Source organism: Gossypium hirsutum, chromosome A03 (assembly GCF_007990345.1).
Source record: "Gossypium hirsutum isolate 1008001.06 chromosome A03, Gossypium_hirsutum_v2.1, whole genome shotgun sequence".
Lineage (NCBI taxonomy): Eukaryota > Viridiplantae > Streptophyta > Magnoliopsida > Malvales > Malvaceae > Gossypium > Gossypium hirsutum.
The window spans coordinates 103,816,490-103,840,274 of record NC_053426.1 but is presented as its reverse complement, the minus strand read 5'-3'; the positions used below and the strand labels follow the sequence as shown (position 1 = coordinate 103,840,274).

The window sequence follows — 23,785 nt, the reverse complement described above, 5'->3', positions numbered from 1 at the left end:
TCCATATTTATCACGAGCCTTCATAAGAGCTTCCTCAGCACTCTTAGCAACTATGTATTCCTCTTTACAGTCTTTTCCAACAATGTACCAAACAGGTATGCCTCTTCACAGCCTTTACCAACAATGTACCAAACAAGTATGCCTCCTCACAGTCTTTTCCAACAATGTACCAAACAGGTATGCGATGCCCCACCACAGCTGTCTGCTTATGCACCAATCCTTGATATTTGTCCGCTAATGATTATAAATCTGTAATTAAAATAAACAGAAGTGAGCAAAGGCAGAAACTAGCCAGCAGAAGTAAACTTAAAGTAAAATATCGATTAAATAGGAAGAAAGGTTAGAAAGGTCCCAGATGACAGTAACATGTGTTGAGAGGTGTTGAACTATGAAGAATGACAAAATGTGGCCATTCTCTCAACAGGGAGGAAGATTTAGCTAGATGGAGACTAGAAAATGACTAAAATGGTACCATCATCGGACATGATTGTGTCCTACCTGGAAACATGCATGTTTTCCAAAATTTTCCTTATGCTTAGAAGGTCCTTTAATTTGTGTTCGCTTAAACATGTTCACATGAGCATAAAATGCAGGTACTTTAATTAGGAAACGTAGATAAGGTAGAACAGCATGAGTTAAGGGAAAATGATAAGGTGAGTAAAGTTAGAGTCCATATGAAGAGTTATGCTTTCCATCATACCTTCTCAAATCTTTCAGGAATAATGGAAAATTCTCCCTTTTCAATTGCAAGAAGAGCTTTTTCAGCTAAGGGTTGCATTGTTACAAAAAATTGGAAAAGTAGGTAGAAAGAGGCCTCTTCCTCTCCCACTTACTCACAAGCTACAGCCACTGGGATTTCCTATGCCAAAGAAACACGTTAAGAAGGCTTCTCTTGGGGTAATCTTATCTCGTGCTTCTGTATTTCTTCAAACCGCTTATCTGCGACAATAGTTATTAACTCACAACAGGCATTTTAAAGTATGCAGATGTGGGTTTGAAAGCTAAAATGAAGAAAACTATGTAAAGCAAACAGGTACAGACACGGAAAGAATTTGAACAGAAAATTTATAGAAGAAATAAGAGATTGAGAGAAAAGAGAAAAGAAACAAGAGAGAATACTGGAATTGTGTTAAAACTTTTCATAACCGTTTTTGTTCCTTCTGTCGAGTATATAAGGAATTCAAATAACAACCCACACTAACATTACAATAGACTAAAACACATCGTTTAACTAATAGCAAAAACGCACCGTATACTAGAACAGAAGTGAGATAAAACGCAGCGTACAACACAAGATAATTAACAGAAATAACGAAAATAAGAAAACCATTCCATAACAAATACTCCCTTCCTGAAAAGGATCTTTGTCCTCAAGGATCAAATGCAGGAAAACGACTCTGAAAAGCCTGTAGACTTTCCCAAATGGAATCCTCAGGGAAGGTGTGCGCCCATTCAACGAAAACCTTCACAGCAGCATGGTTCCCCTGTTTAACCATTCGTCTATCCAGTATTCAAATTGGAGTCTTGAGAAGAGCACCATCAGACCCCATAGGTGGCAAGGTAGAAGCACTCACTGCTGAACCAATATGCTTCTTTAACTGAGAGACATGAAACGTAGAGTGGATACGAGCATTAGGCGGTAATGACAGTTTGTAGGAGACCTGTCCAACACGAGCTTCCACAGGAAAAGGTTTAAAATACCGAGGTGACAACTTCTGGTTCTTGAATTTGCGCAGAGAATGTTGGCGATATGGTTGGAACTTCAAATACACCAAGTCGCCCACCTGGAATTCCCGCTCCGAACGATGCTTGTTTGCCATTTGTTTCATTCGGTCCTGAGCTCTAGTAAGATGAAACTTTAAAACTTGGCGCATAGCCTCCCGGTGTTGCAATGTACGATCAACAGTAGCCACTGAAGAAGCTCCAGGCAAGTAAGGCAAGTGAATAGGTGGGTCTTGTCCATAGAGAGCCGCGTAGGGAGTTGTTTGAATGGCTGAATAATAGGAGGTATTGTACCACCACTCCGCCAAAGGTAGCCAAGACGCCTAAGAAAGAGGTTTTTCCCCAGTCATACACCTCAAATAACTCTCTAAACATTTGTTGAGAATTTCTATCTGGCCATAAATTTGAGGGTGGTAGGTAGTAGACAGCTTTAATTTGGCCCCCAAACGTCGAAATAATTCCTGCCAAAAGTTACTCAAGAAAATTCGATCGCGATCAAATACAATCGACTCAGATATGCCATGCAACTTGTAAATATGATGAAGATATACTTGAGCCACAGTGAAAGCAGTGACAAGGTGAACCAAGGTAACGAAATGACCATACTTGGTCAAACGGTCAATCACCACAAAAATGGCAGAATGTCCTTGGGATAATGGCAGACCTTCAATGAAATCCATACTAATGACCGATCAAGCACGATCCGGTATAGGCAACGGTTGCAAAAGCCCAGGATAAGCAGAATTGTCAGCTTTGCAGCGTTGACAGACAACACATTCACGAACCCACTACTTAACATATTTAAAAAGACCCTTCCAGTAAAGCAAGGCCAAAATCTGGTGATGGGTAGCATGGACACCAGAATGACCCCCCAAAGCACTATCGTGAAAAAGTCCAAAAATGTGTCTTTGAAGCTGGGAATCATTGCCTACCACAACTTTACCCCGCCTGCGTAGAAAGGTACCAGTCATTATACCAATAACCGTAGCAGAAGGATTTTGTCCAAAGTACTGTTCAAATAAAGAATGAAGTTCAGATCTTACCTCCGAACGCACCTCCGACTTAATTCCTTCTTGAAAATCCTTCAAACGCGCATCAATCCGTGCATCCAGCTGAGAAAACTCAACCTGCAACTGAGTAAGTTCTCCTTGCATCATGCCAAACTCTTGCATTCTTGTAGTCACTCCCTCCACAGCCATGAGAATCGACAGAGCTCTGATACCTTTGTCACAGAAAGAATTTGAACAGAAAATTTATAGAAAAAGAAAGAAGAGATCGAAAGAAAAGAGAGAAAAAAATAAGAGAGAATACTGGAATTTTGTGTTAAACTTTTCATAACCGTTTTTGTTCCGTCTGTCGAGTATATAAGGAATTCAAATAACAACCCACACTAAGTACAATAGACTAAAACACATCGTTTAACTAATAGTAAAAACGCACCGTATCACTAGAACAGAAACGAGATAAAACGCAGCGTACAACACAAGAGAATTAACAGAAATAACGAAAATAAGAAAAACATTCCATAACAAATCCCTTAGAGTAGTCATGTTGCATTTGGAAGGAAAGACGTTAGACTGGCATCATTTCTTTGTGCATAGACATAGAGGGTTGCATCTGTTAACGTGGGAGATGTATGCTAGAGGAATTAGGGAACGTTTTGGAACTGATCCCTTCCTTGATCCCATGACCGAACTGGTAACACTTAAACAACATGGATCTGTTGACCAGTTCCATGATGGATTTTTGAGTTTGTTAAATCAGTTGAACTTACCTAAACAATATGCTTTAAGCATATTTATCAGCAACTTGAAGACTGAAATAGGGCAATATCTTCTTTAAGCCACAAACGCTGGTCGAAGTTTATAATTTAGCTCGGCAAGTTGAAAATGTTGTACTGGGACCAATAAAGAAGGGGTTCACTGTTGGTAGTGCAAGTAGTTCGTCGCGACCTCTTTTCCTCATTTCGAGAGGGCAGCAAGGAACGGGGAACGTTATTCCAGCATGGGGTCAGTGAATAGTAGTTCAGAACAAAGAATTCCATCTAAGTCCTTGTCACAAGTGGAGTTGGAGGACAGAAGGAAGAATGGCCTTTGTTTTTGGTGTGGCTTGAAGTATTCACTTGGTCATAAATGTTCTAAGTCTCAATTGTACCAACTTATTATTGAGCTAGTATGGGAACAAGGTTTTTGTAGAAATCAGAGTATTTGATACTAAATAGAACATAAATCAGAGTTTTTATATACAACCTATAACACTACTTTAGGAAACTCTAAGTTAGGAAAGATACTAAATAGGAGATATGATCCCTTAAAATAAGGGATTTTAAAAAAAATATCTACAAAATATTCCTAAAATATTTACAGAATATTCCTACACTCCCCCTCAAGCTGGAGAATATACATTGTATAATCCCAGCTTGAATAGGAATTTATTGAACACAGGTTTTGGCAAAGCCTTAGTAAGAATGTCTGCAATCTGTCCTTCTGAAGGAATGTAAAAAAGAGTGGCTGTCTTTTTGTTGACTTGATCAGCAATAAAATGCCTATCAATTTCAACATGCTTTGTTCGGTCATGTTAAACTGGGTTCTTGGCAATCTGAATGGCAGATTGATTGTCACACAAAACTTCAAAGTGATCCTACTTATTTGTGCCAAGTTTTTCTAGTAATTTAAATAGCCAAATTCCTTCGCATATCCCCAAAGCTAGTGCTCTAAATTCAGCTTCAGCACTACTTCTTAAAACAACAGATTGTTTCTTACTTCTCCAAGTTGTAAGGTTACCCCAAACAAAAGTGCAGTACCCACTAGTGGATCTTCTTTCAGTGAGATCTCCAGCCCAACTAGAGTCTGTAAAAATCTTAACAGTTCTGTCTTGTGTCTTCTTAAACATTAAGCCGTGTCCTAGAGTTTTCTTCAAGTACTTGAGAATTCTATTTGCTGCTGCCATATGCTCTTCAGTAGGATTAGTCATGTGTTGACTTATCACATTTACGGGAAAAGCTATATCTGGCCTTGTCAAGGATAAGTAGATTAGTTTCCCAACTAACCTTTGAAATTTCTCTCTGTCTACTAAGGACTCATCTTTTTTATTGAATCTCAAGTTTGCCTCCATCGGTGTATCAGCCGGCTTACAGCCAAGAAAACCAGTTTCTTTGAGTAAATCAAGAACATACTTTATCTGGTTGATCACAAGTCCTTCTTTTGATCTTGCCACCTCTATTCCTAGGAAATACCTTAGCTTTCCCAAGTCCTTGGTTTCGAATTCCCTGTTTAACTTCTTCAAATTGCTAATCTCTTCCTCATCATCTCCAGTAAGAATGATGTCATCCACATACACAATTAGGATAGCTTTCTTATTTGTAGAAGTTACATTGATGAAAAGCGTATGATCGGCAAGGGACTGCTTGTAGCCATTTTGAAGAATGACTTTAGTGAACCTCTCGAACCAAGCTCTGGGTGATTGTTTTAACCCATATAGAGACTTGTTGAGCTTGCAAACCTTGCTGCTACCTTCAATAGACTTTGAGCCAGGTGGCAATTACATATAGACTTTTTCCTCAAGCTTGCCATTAAGAAATGCGTTTTTTACATCAAGTTGGTGTAATTTTCAACCGCAATTTACAGCCAAACTTAAGAGTACTCGAATAGTGTTAAGCTTTGCCACAGGTGCAAAAGTTTCTGTGAAGTCTATCCCATATGTTTGCATGAAACCTCTGGCCACTAATCTAGCTTTGTATCGTTGGATACTGCCATTGGAGTTATACTTTATAGCAAAGATCCATTTACAGCCGACAGCCTTTTTTCCTTGAAGAAGGTTTGTAATGGTCCAAGTAGCATTTTTCTCTAGTGCACAAATTTCCTCTTCAACAGCCCTTCTCCATTTTGGATCCTTTAGAGCTTCAGCTATGCTTGTGGGAACCTGTTCTTTATCTAAAGTTGCTGTAAATGCTTGAAAAGACGGCATCAATGAATTATAACCAGTAAATTTTTCAATAGGATGCTTGGTGCACTGTCTAACCCCTTTTCTAATAGCAATAGGAAAGTCATCTAGAGTAGTGGACTTACTGATTTCTTCTTCTATTTCGGCAGCTGGACCCAAATCCAATTCTCGGCAAGAATCAGATTGCAAAACAGTCTCAGGGATATGTCTTCTTTTTCTTGTGTAGACACGAAGCTGTTTGGGTGGTGGTGTTTTTTGAAGACTGTCAATTGGAATAGGTGTATTTTCAGGAAGAGTGTTTAAAGTGGGTGTAGGTGAATTAGTCATAGGTACTACAGGAGAATCAATGGGAGCATTCACAAGTGACAGATCTGCAGGTAATGGCGAACAAGATGGCAATTCTGAAGGTTGAGATTGAAGATTAGGAGGAGGAGATACCTGTTGTGGCTGAAAATCACTCCATGTTTCCCCCTGATTTTCAGCCTGAGTGAAATAGGAATCCTGCTCATAAAATGTTATATCCATAGTGGTGAAAAATCGTTTAGAAGGAGGATGATAGCATTTATAACCCTTCTTAAGTGAAGAATACCCAACCAATACACATTTTAAAGACTTAGGATCTAACTTGGACTTATTAGGAGCAATATTTTGGATAAAAACAGTGCAGCCAAAAATTTTAAGTGGCAGAATGAAGGAGAAGTGCTGCAAAAATATAGATTGAGGCGTTTGAAATTTTAAAACCTTACTAGGCATCCGGTTGATTAAATATGTGGCAGTTAATAAGGCTTCCCCCCACAAATATTTAGGAACATTAGTGGTAAATAGAAGAGAACGAGTAACTTCAAGAAGGTGCCTATTTTTCCTTTCGGCAATGTCGTTTTGCTGTGGGGTTCCAACACAAGAACTAATCTGAACTATGCCCCTTTCCTTAAAAAAATCACCTAAAGGCCTAGCAAAAAATTCACTGCCATTATCAGATTTAAATAGCTAGATTTTAGACCCAAATTGAGTGAGAACCATGTTATAAAATTGCACAAAAACACTAGCAGTTTCAGATTTATCTTTCAGCAAATAAGTCCAAGTTATCCTACTGTGATCATCAATAAAAGTGATAAACCACTTACAATTATCAGCATTCTTCACCCGAGAAGGGCCCCAAATATCACTATGGATCAAAGCAAAAAGGTAAGAAGGCTTGTATGTAGAAGGAAAATAAGATGATTTAGTATGTTTGGCAAGAGAGCAAACTTTGCAAGAAAAAGAATTAGGCCTTTTATTAATGAATAGAGCAGGAAACAATTTTGCAAGGTATTGGAAACTAGGATGGCCTAAACGAAAGTGCCATAACATAACAGTATCAACTTTTCCTAAAGCGGTAAATGACTTGGAGATCTTGATTTTAGGAGAGGTAGGGAGGATGTAGAGACCATTATGCAAGCTGGCCTTACCAATCATCTTCTTCGAGTTCAATGCCTGCAAAGTATAATCACGATCATTAAAAATTACAGAGCAGTGCAAGTCTGTGGACAATTTACTAACAGAGATGAGATTGCACGCCAGATTTGGTACAAAGAGAACATTTTTAAGTGCAATCTATTCATTGATAATAACAGTGCCATGTCCCTCTATTTTGCACAAGGTACCATCAGCCGTTTTGACAGCTTTACCAAAGGTATAGAAAAAATTGTGAAACAATGCTTTGTTACCAGTCATATGATCCGTAGCACCAGAATCGAGGATCCAATTAGGAGTCAACTGGGAGGAGAAAAATACAGTAGAAGAAAGGTTACCTTCTGGATCTTTTATGACCAGATTACCCTCATAAGACCCTTGAAACTTTCCAAATAGTTTTTGAAGTTCAGCAATCTGTTCTTTAGTGAAACTAGTGACAGAAGTGGCAACGACAAGGCTTGATTTATTATCTCGAGAGTGCTTGGACTTCCAATCCTGAGGCTTACCATGAAGCTTCCAACACTTCTCTTTAGAGTGGCCGGGCTTTTTGCAATGATCACACCAAGTTCTCCCCCGTTTGGAAGAGGGAGATGATTGATGGGTCAGTAAGGCAGATCTTTCAGAAGTGGAATATGGTTCATCAGACAGCATCACACACCTTCGGCTTTCTTCCTTCTTGACCATAGAGAAAGCCTCTCGAAGGGAGGGAAGAGGAGAAATAGCCAGGACCCTACCGCGAACCTCATCCAGGTCCTTATTTAAGCCTTGGAGAAATTGAAAAAGTCTTCGTTGAGTAACAATTTGCTGATAAAGAGCAGCATCTCTTGGATCTACCCAATCATAATGTGCATACAAATCTAATTGTTGCCAAAGAGCAGTAAGGGTATTGTAGTAGAGAGTAACAGGCATGGTTCCTTGTTTAAGGGTGGCTGCTTGATCTTCAACATGATATAATTCAGCAATGTTATCCGTGCTAGAGTAGGTTTCGCGAACTGCACTCCAAATTTCAGCGGCTGTGGTGTAAAGAAGAAAGTTTCTGCTTATACTCGGGGTCATGGAATTAAGGAGCCAAGTCATAACCTGACCATTGTCACGCATCCACTTAGCAAAACCAGCATCAGTCACAGCAGGCTTCTTGATTTCACCAGTAACGTAGTCCAATCTTTCTCTGCCCAAGAGAAAAATCTTAACCGATTGGGACCATTCAAGAAAATTGTTGCCATTCAATCGATGGCAGGTGATAGTCAGACCAGACGAATCTGATGGAGCATCGAAACCAGAAAAATTTTCTGGATTTGAAGTAATCTTCGACGTAGGAGAAAGAGTTTCGGACATGGTCTAGGTTGAAAAAAGAAATCGTAACCTAAGCTGATACCATGTAGAAATCAGAGTATTTGATACTAAATAGAACATAAATCAGAGTTTTTATATACAACCTATGACACTACTTTAAGAAACTCTAAGTTAGGAAAGATACTAAATAGGAGATATGATCCCTTAAAATAAGGGATTTTAAAAAAAAATATCTACAAAATATTCCTAAAATATTTATAGAATATTCCTACAGTTTTGATATGAAGCGTTCCTCCTTTGAAGAATTTCCAGATCTTTCCGATCAATTGGACTTAGTTGACCCTATTCCAGAGAGTCCTGTGTTGTCTTTACATGTTCTTCAGGGGTTGCAAGACCATAACACTATGAGGTTTCCAGCAGTTATTGGTAACACTAAAGTGGTTGCATTGGTAGACTCGGGTAGTACACACAATTTTATCGATCTCAATGTGGCTAAAAGGTTGAACTTGGTCGTAGAATTAGGAAGCACATTGCGAATGATGGTAGGAAATGGTGTACGGTTATCTACTCAGGGTATATGCCGAGCAGTTTCATGGGAAGCTCAAGGGAACAAATTCACCACTGATTTCTTGATCTTATTAGTAAAGGGATTCGATTTGGTTCTTGAAATTCATTGGCTGCTATCTCTTGGGCCGATTATATGGAATTTTTCAAATTTGACCATGAAGTTCACTCACATGGGACAGGACTACAATCTACAGGGTACATTACTAGGTTCACTTCAACTTGTTTCCAGCAATTAACTTTCCAAATGTTTGAGTTTGGTGGGTAATGGACCAAGTCCTATGCTATTAGCTTCTTCTGATCAGACTGCCCTTACAATACATCCATCTCAACTACCACCTGAATTACAAGGTCTGTTAGATGAATTCATCGATATATTTCAGGTTCCAACGAGTCTACCTCCTCCTAGATTGCAAGATCATAAGATTCCCCTGATAGATGAGTCTAAAGTTGTTAAAGTACGACCTTATCAATATCCAGCAGTTCAGAAAATAGAAATAGAGAAGCTGATACAAGAAATGCTGCAAGCAGGAATTATTAGGGACAGTAATAGTCCATTTGCCTCTTCTATGGTGATGGTCAAAAAGAAGGATGGTAGTTGGAGGCTCTGTGTTGACTATAGGCAACTTAACCAGCTGACCATTAAAGATCGGTTTCCGATCCCAATTATTGAAGAATTATTAGATGAATTGGGGCAAGCAAATTTCTTTTCCAAATTGGATTTGCGTTCGGGCTACCATTAGATTCGAATGTGGGAACCAGATGTGTTTCAAATAGCTTTTAAAACTCATGCTGGCCATTATGAATTCTTGGTCATGCCATTTGGCTTGACCAATGCGCCATCCAGCTTTCGATCCCTAATGAATTCAGTATTTCGACCCTTTCTGAGGAGATCGGTTTTCTTTGATGACATACTTGTGTATCCTCAACAGTGGACTGATCATTTGCTGCATCTACGAGAAGTGTTCCAAGTCTTGAGGTCCAATCAACTTTATGCTAAGAGGTCCAAATGTAATTTTGGGGCTACTCAAGTTGAATATTTAGGACATATTATATCTCAAGAGGTTGTTAGTATGGATCGAACTAAGGTGGCGAGTGTCTTAGACTAGTCTCCTCCCACGTCAGTCAAGGAGTTACGAGGGTTTCTTGGGTTGTCTGGATATTACCGACGATTTATTCAAGGCTATGGTTTACTTGCTAAGCCTCTCACAGCTTTGTTAAAAAAAACGCACCATATCACTAGAATAGAAACGAGATAAAAGGCAGCGTACAACACAAGAGAATTAACAGAAATAACGAAAATAGGAAAACCATTCCATAACAAAATATTAGAAAAAAAAGGAGAGAATTACGGGGAAGAAAAACCTGAGAGAAATGCATAAAGAAATATAGAAAGTTTTTTGGAAAAATAGTCAGCAGAATAATTCTTTTTGGAAAATAAAAACAATAAAGTAGAAATTTTGAAAAGAGCAAAATAGAGTTACCTTTCGAGAAGATAGATTGATGGGAAAGAACGCGATGTTAAAAAACAGCAAAGAAAAACGGGCAGCCTGACTACAAATCCCATGGCCAAAACCCTAAACCCCAAGCCGAGAAGCCCAAAGACTCACAAACCCCAAGCCGAAAATTAAAACCTCAAAAAGTCTTCTTTCATGCAGAAGTTACAAAAAAAAATGCTTTTTACCGTTAGGTTTCATTTATTATCCCTTTTCTTTTTTAAAACAACTTCTTCTCAATTTTAGTCAAACAAGGCCAAATTAAGTTAGAACTTTTCTTAGTCTCATAATTCAAATTGGGGAAAGTGGGGAAATAGATATCAAAAGGATCTAAATATTAACCTCCATTTTAGGACTTAAGGGTAAAAAGCTTATAAAAGTGCTCTTAAATTTAGTTAATCAAATATTTTTCATAACTAATATAATTTTCTTTGTAAAAGATAATATTTTTAATTATTAATTAAATGTGTGTTCATATACTATATTATTAAATCTATACTATATATAAATACACAATTAACTTTTCAACTAAAATTAAAATTTGAACCCCCTGAATCAAAAGAATATATGTGCACACATTTCACAGATGCATGCAGCTAAATTTATATGGAAGATAGAAAGAATTATATAAAAAAAGTATATGCACACACATACAGATAGAAAAAATATATATACACAAATAGATAGAAAGAGTATATCAAAAGAATATATATAGATGCAAATTTCACTTACGGATGCATGCAAATATATCAAAAGAATTTATATATATATACACACATTTCACTTACAGATGCATGATGCAAAATTTATAACAAATAGAAAGATATATATACATGCAAATTTCACTTACGGATGCATGCAAATATATCAAAAGAATATATATACACATTTCACTTACAGATGCATGAAGCAAAATTTATACGGAATTTGCCAAATAAAACATTAACAGCCATGTAGACAGGAAACAACAATCAAATAAAACAATACACTTCAATGTTATTCCAAACAAAACCATGAGATTGTAGAGGGATACCTTGGGTCGATATGAATGGCCGACGTCATCAAAAGATAAACCTTCTTTTGCTACATAATTAACAATACCAAAGCAAAAGATGCATACTTTAGATTTTTTGAAAAATAAACTAGTAATACAATTCAAATATGAAACTTCAAAAGAAAACTCTCACTGTAAGATCAAAAAGGGCAAATATACTGTGTTCTTCATAAGAAAGAAAACAACACATAGAATGTTTTGATCCATATTTGGAGATCAATCAAATCCAATCCAACGTTTTGATCAACCCTTACTCTCTCATTCTAACTTAGAATGTGCTACCTCACAAGTCTCCATGCATTACTTTAGGCCAATAATGGGCTACTTGTCAAAATGCATAAGGACGACTTATATTCTCCAACTTACAAGGGCAGGGGGTGTTTGCATTTCTATCCATTTTAAGATAAAAACGGAAAGGGTCAAAAGTAGTGCCTTTTGAATTGTTAAAAGCCAGACCAAGTTCCAAGTCGCTGACATGGTAGGAGAATCAGAGGGAGCAGCAGCAAGGACAGCTTCTTTCTCCAAAGCCATAAGGGAAGATGCCGGAGGCAAACGGGTTAAGTGAGAACTCAAAACAAACAATCAGCTCTTCTTTATTTCATCATTCATCAATAAATATAATCACTAACCCTAGTTTCTTGCCTTTCTGCATAGGGTGAAAATTTTATATAAAAATTATACTTAATATAATTTGTGTAAACCGCACAGTTAGGTCTGAAGCAGGGCAGTGATAAATATAAATTTTTGTATATTTAATATAAATATAAACTCTAACAGCACAGTTAGGTTGAAAGGTACTCGCCACGTATGCCAAGCTCACTTCCATGCATACCTAGCTAAAGGATAAGCATTGTATAACTTATGCATATTATAAATAATTACTTACATTCCTTAAGCTTTGCATGGATAAATATCATGAGCATACTCCATTGGCGAGTACCTTTCAACCTTTTCAGGCATACCTCAATGAAGGTACAATTATATAAGTAATTACAAGTTTTTCAGGGAAAATTATTGTGCAACGTTCAAGCAAATATTTCCAGGAACTTAGCTTTTAATGCATGCTTCTACTTCTCAAACACTTAACCTACGAGACATACTTGCTATTCTTAGACACAACCTTCAAGGCATACTTTGTCTTCTTCGACACTTAGCCTTTAAGGCAAACTTCATCTTCTCAAATACTTAGCCTTCAAGGCATTCTTCGTCTTCTATAATACTTAGCCTTCAAGGCATACTGCATCTTCTTAAACATAGCCTTCAAGGAGGCATACTTCAACTTCTCAAACAACTAAATTTTTCAAAAACAAAGCCTCTTCAGGCACATTTAACCTTTTAAGGTAAATAGCGTTTCTAAGAACACCTTGCACTTTTATACTTTGCCTCCAAGGCTTCAAGCATACATACTTTGAATGTTTACACCTTGCCTTCAAGGCCTTGTGTGAATTTCACAAGAACAATAAAATCACAAACTTCGCAAAAATTTCCTCCAATTTTACGAAACAAAATAGGCAAAAAAATTTCTAGACAGAACTTGCCCAGAACAAAGAGACTTCACTAATACTTTTTGTCTCAGGTAAGGTTACTTTACAACCTTCCCTTCAACTGAGGGCAATTGTTACACATATGCTCACTTAACATACCTTCACCAGACCTTAACAATTGGGACAAACCCACCAAACAGAATAACCCCGCCAATCACCACCCTCTGCCCAAAGGCCACGTCATGCCAAGCTAAACCACTCTGTTGTCACTACTCTTTATCCTTGTCACATCAAATCACATAGCCACCCTAATACGGCACCCACTTTGAATAACAAGCCCACCACTAAAACAAGGACACATGGCTTATAAGTGTTCCCTTTAAATACTCCCCTCAAACCTTATAACAAAAGGGGACCAATCTATCTACTACCACTTACAACTCTCGACCCATTAACTGAACTGCCTCCGACCTTCTTGCCACATTCTTATATAGTATCAACAAAACCCTCAATTTAATAAAGTTTAGGGTTTTTTTAAATATTTTTTATTTATTAGAAAAATGTATATTATTATATAGTTTACGTTAAGTATTTTATCTTTTATAGCACTAGAAGAGATCTACTTGAACAACGGTTTCTTATAAAAGATCTACGCCAAACAAATCCTAAGCATTCAATTTCAAAATGGACATGTTAGTTGGTCCAATATTTCAAGGATAGAGCAGCAAAATGCCAAAAGCTTATTTGAAGAAACACAATTATTGGTTAAGCAAATGCTTTGAATCAAATTGCTTTAGGAACGGGACCAATTCATAGCAGTAATATAAATAACATCAGGCATGATTCTCTACTTACATACTCCAGACCTCCTAAAGCCGGGAAATGCCAATACACCATTGCCAAGTCTAATAGAAAATAACCAATAGAGAACCGTACAAGAGAATGATTAGGAAAAAAACAATAAAAAATATGTTTCAAGTTAACCATCAACAAATAAAACCAAGCATGTTACAGGCAAAGTTGAAGGAAAAGAAAGTCATCATGATCAAAGTTTAGCAAATTGTAAAGCAGCATTGAACATATTTTGCAAACCACATACCATTAAATTATAGAAATTGGTAGTCCAAATATTAGTGCATCTTATAGACTAATTTTAACTCCCATGGCTATGTTAATCAAAGGGAAAAGAATAAACCCAGACAATCAGTTCACATATTGATAAAATCGTAGCTTACCCCTAAGATCATGTTCGATATAATAGAGCTTCAATTAACAATCAAGTAATTACTAGAATCCTCGTCAAAAAGATATGAGAATAGCAGGAGGTAAAGAGAAGCCCATGCTGCAATTAAAGCATGGAAAGTTGAAAATCCCCTGTACAAGATAAATTTAGGAAAGAAAGTTATATTTTGAACAATTTTTTATATAAGAAAAAGGAAAAGAAGAAAAGAACATAGGACAAAAGTGCACCGATTGCTCCATTCCACTTTTTCTTTATCACTTAGTTTTCATATCCTTTGAAACAAAAAGGGCTGATAAAACCTTTTATATCATAGACCTGCAAGAATAATATCAATCATATTTAGAACTTAAACAGAGGGAGAGAGACTATCAGGGAGAGAGACTATCTCAAAACATTAAAAGGCTGTTACTTAGAATCGAGGGTCAGTGTCAGATACAATATAAGGATGCGTCCAACATGGGTATACTAAACCTTTTAAAGTTTTTCCATATATTTAGATCATCATATTTTAGAAAAAAAATATGAAGAGTCTAGGTAACATAGTTTAAAAAGACATATAACTCAATAGGTTGCATTAATCTTGTAAACATTTCAACATAGACCCAAAAAGAGAAGTGAAATTACCATTACTATATAAAAAGGAAATTCTTATGCAGCTACTCAATTTACTTCTAAAGCTAAAGCCAACTTATGATATTTAATGATAGAATTGCATTATGTTTCCAATGCATGATTCTTTTGTTTGGAAATTTTAAATACTCCCACTGTAAGAATATCTGAATCTGAGTATCAGAAATTAGATAAATATGTACATTCTGTATTCTAAAAGTGAAATGTGAATTCTGTTGTACTGATGACAAACCTAATACTGCAGTTATAGGTAGTTCTAAATAGATCAACCTAAGATAAAATGGTTTAAATCTAATCTTCAGTTGGTTTCGCTAATTTCCCTAAATAGTCCACAAACTTTGGCAACTTAGAACAAACCTAATAAACTACTCCAACTTGGGCATGGACAGCAAATGTAGATATGGATAACTTTGACCCAAAATTCAAAGATACAGGTCCAAAAGTGGAACCACTACCAGGGTCTTTTAGTCGTCAGTGTAAAGCTGTCTTATCCTAAGTTTCCCAAACCCTTTTATGCTTCATTTGAGGATAGAATCTCGGGAAGGCAGGTCTTTTATGAGCGTCAGTACAATTTAGTTGCATCATTGTTGGTGCCAAACCATTTTTTTCTCAACCAACCTATTCTTCCTCTCTGCTTTAAGGTACTATTCACAGCCATTCTCTTTTTCTTAATTGCCAATTTCAAAGCCTATTCCTAAATTCTTGATAAAAATAAATGGCAGAAACTGGCCGAATATGATTCTAAGCAATTTTATACAACCATAATTATTACCATTCCTAGAAAAAAAAAAGCTACCAATGGAGCAAATCTATCAACAAGATTTAGGAACAAATTTTAAGTAACACGAACTAGATAAGGCTGAGGATGGTTTACCGAGTGCCAAGATTAGAGTGTATTGAATTTATAAAAGATGGAAATGAAAAAGAAGATTAATAAAAGCCATTGAATTTGACCGAAATCTACGAAGAAGAAAGAGCTGAAAAAAATTCCAATCCACCAAAAATGTCGTTGATAAAAGCAAAAGCATATTGGACTACTTACTAGTTTGCAGGTGATGATGCCCCAAAAGCATGATGCGAGCCAATAAAATTCTTTAGTTGAAAAGGAGCGCAAATCCGCCATACTGCTGGTAGAGAAAGACAGAGAAAGACGAAATTGAATCAAAGACATGTGCAAACCTATCTGTTAGAAAACAACAGTTGCAAAGTCCTGTTCAAAACAAATAATTACCATAAGGTATATATAAGAACATCATACTAGTAACTCAACCAAGTAAATTGAACAACGGTTTAGCAAGAGCATAAGAAATGGATGAGAAAATGGAAATTAAAAGGAAATATCCGACAATGTCCTTAAAATTTTTCCATAAAAGAGATGAAAATGGTAACAGAGACTTTGGAAAGAAAAAGAAAGGCAGGCAACACAGAATGTAAATTGCTAGCAGACAGAGACGGCCTTACCTTTACAAACAAATCCAAAGGTAAATTGAGAAGATATTTGGTTACTTACAGAGAAAGGAAAGGTGGGGAATGGGGGGATGTTGGCGGGGAGGTCAGATAAGAGAGAAGACTTTATTATTGATGTTGGGTGTCTCTCCTAATCGAGATGGGTGTTGCTCAGTTTTTAATAAATCATCTGTAGTAATCCATTTTAAAAAGTTATCATATTCTTAATATAATATTAATTGTTTTATTTAATGTCAAATTCTCTCAGCATATTTTAATACTCAATTTTATGATATTTCGGTTGTGCGGTAATCTTTTGAGTAATTAAATAATTGTCAAAATTTTATAATTTTGTAATATATAAATATAAAAATAAAATAAAAATTCAAGATTAATTTAATATGTTATTTACCTTAATAAAACATAATTTATCCAACAATAATATTAAAATAAAGTAAAATTAAAAAAAAATTTACTCTATATTTTAGAACTTCCATGAATTTTTAGCTCAATGCTCTTTCAAAATTTTAGCTGTTTAAAGAATATTAATTTAATGTTTAAATGTAATTCTAAAACAAGTTAATTTTTTATCAAAATGAGAAATTTAAAGCCTAAGATTTTGAGGCCCAAAACATTGAAAATTGTCACAACTTACCAAGAATTTCAAAATGTTTTGTTTCAAGTAGGCGACTTTAGGAGCTTAGTTCTTTTAACACATAATAAAATTTGGCTTGGAAAACATACAAATGAAAAAATTGCATTTCATACAATAGAAATCATCTCACGAGTCAAAATGAGAAACAATATAAGGCTTTAGAAAGCCTTAAATTTAGTTACCTAAATTTGTTGAAAGTCGTAAATTTGGGATTTCGACTTAAGTTTCAATATAGGGTTTTGGTTTAGATTTTTAGATTTACTTTTTATTTAGGGTTATGATTTTAGTTGTAGTGTGAGATTTATGTTTTGGCTTCGTTTTAGGGTTTCGATTCCTTTCTATTGGGTGGTAATCTCTTGAGTAACTAAACAACTATGAAACTTCTACAATTTTGTAATATGTATAAAAATAAAAATTCAAAATAAAATTTGACAATTAATTTAATATGTTGTTTGCCTTAATAAAACATAATTTGGCCAACAATAATATTAAAATGAAATAAATTCAAAAAAATTGTACTCTATATTTTAAAATTTCCATTACTTTTTGGCTCATTTTAAGCAATCAAAACTAAATGCTCTTTCAAAATTTTGGTGGTTTTAAAAGCTATAAGTTTTGGGTTTCGACTTAGGTTTTAGGTTTGGGTTTAGATTTGCTTTTGTTTTAAGGTTATTGTTTTAGTTTAAGTTTGGGGTTCATTTTGGCTTCATCCTAGGGTTTTGATCCCATGGCATTTTGGTTGTACGGTAATCTCCCAATAATTAAACAAATGTGAAAATTCTACAATTTTATAGTATATATATAAATATAAAAATTCAACAAAAAAATTCATAATTAATTTAATATGTTTTTTACCTTAATAAAACATAATTTGGCAAACAATACTATTAAAATGAAATAAAATTGATTTTTTTTACTTTATATTTGAGATTTTCCATAACTTTTTGGCTCATTTTAAGAAATAAAAACTGTATACTCTTTCAAAATTTTGAGTGTTTTAAGAATATTAATTTAAGGTTCAAATTTAATTCTGAAATATGAAATTTTGTTTAATCAAAAAGATTAACCAAAAGCCTAAGATTTGGGGGTTCAAATCATTGAAAATCCTCACAACTTGTCCAAAATTTCAAAGTTTTCTGTTTCAAGTTGGCTACTTTGGGAGCTTGGTCCTTTCAAGACATAATTCTATTTGGCTAGAAAAACCTACCAATGGAAAGATAATATTTCATGCAATAGAAATCACCTAATGTTTGAGAAGAATAAGCAACAATAGAAGGTTTTAGAATGCAATATGTTGAAAGTCTTAATTTGCGGTTTCAACTTGGGTTTTAGTTTGAGGTTTTGTTTTCAGGTTCTAGCTTCGATTAAGGTTTAGATTTATGATTTTAGTTTCAGTTTACGGTTTTGGTTTTGGCTTTGGTTTAGGGCTTCGATTCCATAGCATTTTGAATGTGTGATAATCTCTTGAGTAACTAAACAAATGTGGATTTTGGGCTCATTTTAAGCAATCAAAACTCTACTCTTTCAAAATTTTGGTGGGTTTTAGAATATTAATTTAGATTTTCAATGTGATTCTAAAGCAATACTTTTTTTATAAAAAATAGTTACCAAAAGTCGTAAGATTTTGGGCTCAAAACATTGAAAATAGTCACAACTTGCTTAGAATTTCAAAGTTTTCTGTTTCAATTAAACTACTTTGGGAGTTTGATTCTTTTAAAGTAAAAGTCAACTTGGCTTGAAATACATACCAATGGAAAGATCACATTTCATACAATAGAAATCATCTCACTTCGACTAGAATGAGCAACAATAGAAGGTTTTTGAAAGCCTTAAATTTAGTTACCTAAATCCGTTGAAAGCTTCCAATTTGGGATTTCGACTTAGGTTTTAATTTAGGGTTTAGGGTTTTAGATTCAATTTCAATTTAGGAATTCAAATTCATTTTTATTTGATAACTTCTCAAGTAACTAAACAAGTATGAGATTTCTATAACTTTGTAATATATATAAATATATAAATTCAACAAATAAATTTAAAAATTAATTGTAACGCCCCCTTTAGCCGAGACCATCACCGGAGTCGAGCACGAGGCATTACTAAACTTATTTGAGCACTTAAACAAATTCAAACAATTTATATCACACTTTCCAGACAAGTTGTCCAACTGCATTATAGACGCAAAAAAAATCATATCTCGAGTTACAAAACTCGAAATCCAAATCAGTAAATTTTCCCCAGATCTAGGCTCATATATATACTTACTAATTTTTTTCTAGAATTTTTGGTTGGGCCAATTAGTACAGTTTACTAGTTGAAGTCTCCCCTGTTTCAGGGTTTGGCTACTCTAACCCCTGTGTACTACGAACCAAATTTCTCCATGTACAGAATTAAAATAACCAAGACGATTGTTTCTCTTAAAAATAGACTCAATAATGAATCCATACATATATAGTATGACTCCTAAATATTTTTTTACAATTTGTAATGATTTTTTACAAATCAGAACAGGGGAGTTCAAAATCACTCTGACCTTGTCTCACAAAAATTCAAATATCTCCTGATATGAAAGTCTTTTGCTTACACCGTTTCTTCTATGTGAAACTAGATTCAATAAGATTTAATTTCATATTTTATTCAACCTCTAATTAGATTTTCATAATTTATGGTGAATTTTCAAATTCAAAGTACTGCTACTGACCAAAAACTGTTTTAGTACAAAATGTTGACATCTTTACTTCATTTCATTTAAACTTTATACATGCCATATAAATCTTCAAACATAAAACAAAAGCTACCGGAATTGATCTGGATAGCGTGCTTTGTTGTGTTGATCCAATCTACTAACTTCACTTCAATTCAATCTACATAAAAATATCAAACACACACAAGTAAGCTTATTGAAGCTTAGTAAGTTCATAGGTTTAAAAGTAATGCTTACCAAACATAATATTTCCAAACAATACCAAAACATTTACTAAAGTTTCCTGTGATTCACAACCATTGTTATAATAATTCACATAGTTGAGTTCAACAATAACAATTACTCAATCTCTTTCATTTGGATCACTTCTCTTTTATTTCTTATAATCAAATTAGGGAACGGCTTACGAAATTGAGTACGTCGGTGCTCAATGCCACGATTTACAACTCAGTATGGTTTTCCTCATTGAAATACCATACCTACATTTTTCAACTCGGTATGGGAAATGCCATACCTACATTTCTTAACTCAGTATGGATTTGATAATACCATACCTACATTATTTCACAGCTCGGTATGGATAATACCATACCTACATTTCACAACTCAGTATGGATGATACCATACCTACATTTCACACTTTGCCATGGAACAACCATAGTCTTATCCGTCAATTCATCACACGTCACGATACGAACGTACTCAATCCTGCGTTTTTCCTAATTTGCATTTCCACATTTATTCTTTCATTAACAAAATTTACACAATCCCACAAAAAATTTCATATATAATAACACATTATATACTTCAATCATTCACAAATAAACATCTAAATTCAACCATATGAAATTACCCGACTAATTTGTAGAAGATATTGAAATTTAGGGACTATTCCGCAACTTTTTCTTTTCCTCGTTCTTCTTTGGATTCTTGATCTATAATATAAAATATTTCTACTCATTAGCATTTATTTGATTTCTATTTCACTTCACAATTTATGCTGTTCAAATTTTGAAATTACACTTTTACCCCAAAATTTACAGTTTTCACAATTTAGTCCCTGCTCAATTCACCCATCAATTGAACTAATTTTTATCAATTAACACTTTATTTTATCATTATAAACTATTTCAAAACCTTTTATATTCTGAATTTCAATAGCAACCTTCAATTCACAATTTTTTCACAATTAGGTCCTAAATATCATTTCCTATCAAAATCACTTAATAAAACCACCTTAATATGAAATTAGAATTTAAATTTCATAATAATTCATCATAAAATTCCCTTATCCATCCAGGGTAACTTCCAATTTCACCCATAAAATCAAAAACTAATGAATTCTATAAGTGGACCTAATTGTAAAAGTCATAAAAACATAAAAATTATCAAGAAAAAGTAAGAATTAAACTCACATGATGTAAAAATATGAAAAACCAGCTTTCTCCAGACCTTCTATGGCGTTTTGGCTGAGAAAATATGAAGAAATGTCTAGATTTTTCAATTACATCATTATTTAACTATTAACTTTTATGCTATTTCCAATTTTGCCCCTTGTTCACATTGTTTTCTTGCTTATTTCATACCCAAACCGTCCAGCCATTAACCTTTGGGTCTAATTGCTCTTTAAATCCATCTTTTTAAATACTTAAGTTATTTACTCACAATTTAACACATTTTGCACTATTTTCAATTTAGTCCTTTTTAATTAATTAGCTATCCAAACGTTAAAATTTTCTAACAAAACTTTAATACTAACTCAATGACACTCCATAAATATTTATAAAAATATTTATAGCTTGATTTTCAATTTTGAGGTCTCGATACCTCGTTTTTGACCCGTTTGACCTAATAAATTCTTTTAATTCAATTTCACCATTTCACAAATTCTTCTAAATTCTTACTTGACTCATAAATATTAAATTACTATCTTGTTCAATCTTATTTTTCGAATTTAGTGATCTCAAATCACCATTTCCGACACCACTGAAAATTCGGCCGTTACAACTCTCCCCCCTCTCCCCCCTTTTAAAAATTTCGTCCTCGAAATTTGTTACCTGAAAATAGATTTGGATACTGTGATCTCATTGACTCCTCTGTTTCCTAGGTTACCTCCTCCATACCATGTCGATGCCATAATACTTTAACCAATGGTACTCTTTTGTTCCGCAATTCTTTAACTTCACGAGCCAAAATCTTCACTGGTTCTTCTGAATAAGTCATATCTGGTTGAAGCTCAATTTCAGTATGGGGAATTACGTGTGAAGGATCTGAACCATACCGCCTTAGCATAGACACATGAAACACATTGTGAATCTTCTCAAGTTCCGAAGGTAAAGCCAAATGATAAGCCACAGGACTAACCCTTTCCACAATTTCATATGGCCCTATGAATCTCAGACTTAATTTTCCCTTTTTACCAAATCGTAACACCCTTTTCCATAGTGAAACTTTTAAAAATACTCGATCATCCACTGCATATTCTATGTCTCTTCGTTTTAAATCCGCATATGACTTCTGACGATCTGAAGCAGCTTTTAGACTATCTCGAATAATCCGGACTTTCTCTTCGGTTTCTCGAATCAAATCAACCCCAACTATTTTTTATTCACTCAATTCAAACCAACACAATGGAGTCTTGCATTTTCTACCATAAAGAGCCTCAAATGGTGCCATTTTTATACTAGACTGATAGCTATTGTTGTAAGCAAACTCAGCCAACGGTAAATACCTTTCCCAACTGTCACCAAACTCGAGTATACAACATCTTAACATATCTTCTAAAATTTGAATCACTCGCTCTGACTGTCCATCTGTTTGAGGATGAAATGCTGTACTAAAATTCAATCTAGTGCCTAAAGCTTCTTGCAATTTATTCCAAAATCTTGAAGTAAACCTCGGATCCCGGTCTGAAATGATAGATATTGGAACTCCATGTAGTCTCACAATCTCTGACACATACAATTCTGCTAACTTATTAAGTGAAAAATCTGTTCTGACTGGAATAAAGTGTGCTGACTTTGTCAATCTATCAACAATCACCCATATCAAATCTTTCTTTCTTGGAGTCACAGGCAATCCTGACACAAAATCCATTGAAATATGCACCCACTTCCATTCAGGAATCATAATGGGTTGTAATAAACCCGTTGGCACTTGATGCTCTGCTTTAACTTGCTGGCAAATCAAACATTTTGCAATAAATTCTGAAATTTCTCTTTTTATACGAGGCCACCAATATGTCTTTTTCAGATCACCATACATTTTTGTACTACCCGAATGAATAGAATACATACTATTATGTGCTTCAAAAAGAATATCATTCTTTAAATCAGAATTATTTGGAACACAAATCCTATTATGATAGCGCAATATACCTTCAATCTTGCCCCTTGTTCACGTTGTTTTCTTGCTTATTTCATACCCAAACCGTCCAGCCATTAACCTTTGGGTCTAATTGCTCTTTAAATCCATCTTTTTAAATACTTAAGCTATTTACTCACAATTTAACAAATTTTGGGCTATTTTCAATTTAGTCCTTTTTAATTAATTAGCTATCCAAACGTTAAAATTTTCTAACAAAACTTTAATACTAACTCAATGACACTCCATAAATATTTATAAAAATATTTAAAGCTCGATTTTCAATTTTGAGGTCTCAATACCTCGTTTTTGACCCGTTTGACCTAATAAATTCTTTTAATTCACTAATTTCACCATTTCACAAATTCTTCTAAATTCTTACTTGACTCATAAATATTAAATTACTATCTTGTTCAATCTTATTTTTCGAATTTAGTGATCTCAAATCACCATTTCCGACACCACTGAAAATTAGGCCGTTACATTAATTTAATATGATGTTTATCTTAATAAAACACAATTTGGCAAAAAATAATTTTAAAATGAAATAAAATCGAATTTTTTTTATATTCTATATTTTTGAATCTCCATTAATTATTGGCTCATTTTAAGTTATCAAAACTATATACTCTTCCAAAATTTTGATGGCTATAATATTAATTTAGAGTTGAAATGTAATTCTAAAATAAGAAATTTTGCCTTTTCAAAAAGAGTAATCAAATGTCTAACATTCGAAGCTT

The 23,785-nt window shown here is 34.5% G+C and overlaps 1 pseudogene; it reads right to left on the bottom strand.

Moving 5' to 3' along the window:
* The window catches only part of LOC107887735 (isoleucine--tRNA ligase-like), a 63,102-nt pseudogene extending 57,780 nt beyond the window's left edge, over positions 1-5,322 (bottom strand).
* Positions 5,323-23,785: the final 18,463 nt, after the last annotated feature.